We start from the raw sequence: 2,500 nt of genomic DNA on the forward strand, positions 1-2,500 counted from the left end.
TTTTATATTTAAAAAATATCATATTTCGCTTAGAAATATCTCGAGCGGATCGCGTCATCTTTCTTCTCCAATTGTTGGCTGGTCTATTTTGGATTTTTTTTGTGTGGATGATGCGAACTTTGAGGTCCACACAATAATGTGCAATAATTACGAATCATTTAAAAATCCATACCTTTGTATCCTTAGCCTCGAGCCAATTAAAAGCACTGATGTGATAAAATTGTGACGTATCACGTGATACTCATATATATATATATATAGATATATATATGTCGATATATGTGTGTATCGATTTTATTTTATTTTTACTGTCGGAAAAGGAGAAACGGGATGTTTAAAAAAAGTACTTGAAGATTCTGTCTCCTAATAAAGAGACGGTAAATCATAAGAGAGAGGATGACTGCATTATAATTTAGGTCAACCACCGATAAGAAAACGATTCCACGAGAATCTAAAGTGAAAAAGCTTACGGCACCTGGTATTCCCAGGCGGTCTCCCATCCAAGTACTAACCAGGCCCGCCCCTGCTTAGCTTCCGAGATCGGACGAGATCGGGCGTTTTCAGGGTAGTATGGCCGTAAGCCACATGGTTAGATGAAAAGCTAAAATTTTATATTTAAAAAATATCATATTTCGCTTAGAAATATCTCGAGCGGATCGCGTCATCTTTCTTCTCCAATTGTTGGCTGGTCTATTTTGGATTTTTTTTGTGTGGATGATGCGAACTTTGAGGTCCACACAATAATGTGCAATAATTACGAATCATTTAAAAATCCATACCTTTGTATCCTTAGCCTCGAGCCAATTAAAAGCACTGATGTGATAAAATTGTGACGTATCACGTGATACTCATATATATATATATATATATATATATATATATATTTATTTATATATATATCTATATATATATATATATATAGATATATATATGTCGATATATGTGTGTATCGATTTTATTTTATTTTTACTGTCGGAAAAGGAGAAACGGGATGTTTAAAAAAAGTACTTGAAGATTCTGTCTCCTAATAAAGAGACGGTAAATCATAAGAGAGAGGATGACTGCGTTATAATTTAGGTCAACCACCGATAAGAAAACGATTCCACGAGAATCTAAAGTGAAAAAGCTTACGGCACCTGGTATTCCCAGGCGGTCTCCCATCCAAGTACTAACCAGGCCCGCCCCTGCTTAGCTTCCGAGATCGGACGAGATCGGGCGTTTTCAGGGTAGTATGGCCGTAAGCCACATGGTTAGATGAAAAGCTAAATTTTATATTTAAAAAATATCATATTTCGCTTAGAAATATCTCGAGCGGATCGCGTCATCTTTCTTCTCCAATTGTTGGCTGGTCTATTTTGGATTTTTTTTGTGTGGATGATGCGAACTTTGAGGTCCACACAATAATGTGCAATAATTACGAATCATTTAAAAATCCATACCTTTGTATCCTTAGCCTCGAGCCAATTAAAAGCACTGATGTGATAAAATTGTGACGTATCACGTGATACTCATATATATATATATATATATATATATATATATATATATTATTTATATATATATCTATATATATATATATATATATAGATATATATATGTCGATATATGTGTGTATCGATTTTATTTTATTTTTACTGTCGGAAAAGGAGAAACGGGATGTTTAAAAAAAGTACTTGAAGATTCTGTCTCCTAATAAAGAGACGGTAAATCATAAGAGAGAGGATGACTGCATTATAATTTAGGTCAACCACCGATAAGAAAACGATTCCACGAGAATCTAAAGTGAAAAAGCTTACGGCACCTGGTATTCCCAGGCGGTCTCCCATCCAAGTACTAACCAGGCCCGCCCCTGCTTAGCTTCCGAGATCGGACGAGATCGGGCGTTTTCAGGGTAGTATGGCCGTAAGCCACATGGTTAGATGAAAAGCAAAATTTTATATTTAAAAAATATCATATTTCGCTTAGAAATATCTCGAGCGGATCGCGTCATCTTTCTTCTCCAATTGTTGGCTGGTCTATTTTGGATTTTTTTTGTGTGGATGATGCGAACTTTGAGGTCCACACAATAATGTGCAATAATTACGAATCATTTAAAAATCCATACCTTTGTATCGTTAGCCTCGAGCCAATTAAAAGCACTGATGTGATAAAATTGTGACGTATCACGTGATACTCATATATATATATATATATATAGATATATATATACTTATTTATATATATATCTATATATATATATATATATATAGATATATATATGTCGATATATGTGTGTATCGATTTTATTTTATTTTTACTGTCGGAAAAGGAGAAACGGGATGTTTAAAAAAAGTACTTGAAGATTCTGTCTCCTAATAAAGAGACGGTAAATCATAAGAGAGAGGATGACTGCGTTATAATTTAGGTCAACCACCGATAAGAAAACGATTCCACGAGAATCTAAAGTGAAAAAGCTTACGGCACCTGGTATTCCCAGGCGGTCTCCCATCCAAGTACTAAC

At 34.6% G+C, this 2,500-nt stretch overlaps 4 non-coding genes across 4 annotated transcripts in view; all 4 read right to left on the minus strand.

Annotated features, from left to right (window-relative positions):
- Window positions 1-463: 463 nt before the first annotated feature.
- Window positions 464-582, minus strand: LOC133398493 (5S ribosomal RNA). Its single transcript, XR_009767834.1, has one exon. It is a non-coding gene; the product is annotated as a 5S ribosomal RNA (ribosomal RNA).
- A 542-nt stretch (window positions 583-1,124) lies between these two features.
- LOC133398494 (5S ribosomal RNA) lies at window positions 1,125-1,243 on the minus strand. The gene has a single exon (XR_009767835.1). It is a non-coding gene; the product is annotated as a 5S ribosomal RNA (ribosomal RNA).
- Window positions 1,244-1,789: 546 nt separating this feature from the next.
- Window positions 1,790-1,908, minus strand: LOC133398496 (5S ribosomal RNA). The gene has a single exon (XR_009767837.1). It is a non-coding gene; the product is annotated as a 5S ribosomal RNA (ribosomal RNA).
- A 543-nt stretch (window positions 1,909-2,451) lies between these two features.
- Window positions 2,452-2,500, minus strand: part of LOC133398497 (5S ribosomal RNA) — a 119-nt gene continuing 70 nt past the window's right edge. The window contains exon 1 of the ribosomal RNA XR_009767838.1: window positions 2,452-2,500. This exon is cut by the window's right edge and continues 70 nt beyond it. This is a non-coding gene — a ribosomal RNA (5S ribosomal RNA).

The sequence above is a fragment of the Phycodurus eques genome, unplaced genomic scaffold, assembly GCF_024500275.1.
Source record: "Phycodurus eques isolate BA_2022a unplaced genomic scaffold, UOR_Pequ_1.1 contig_200, whole genome shotgun sequence".
Lineage (NCBI taxonomy): Eukaryota > Metazoa > Chordata > Actinopteri > Syngnathiformes > Syngnathidae > Phycodurus > Phycodurus eques.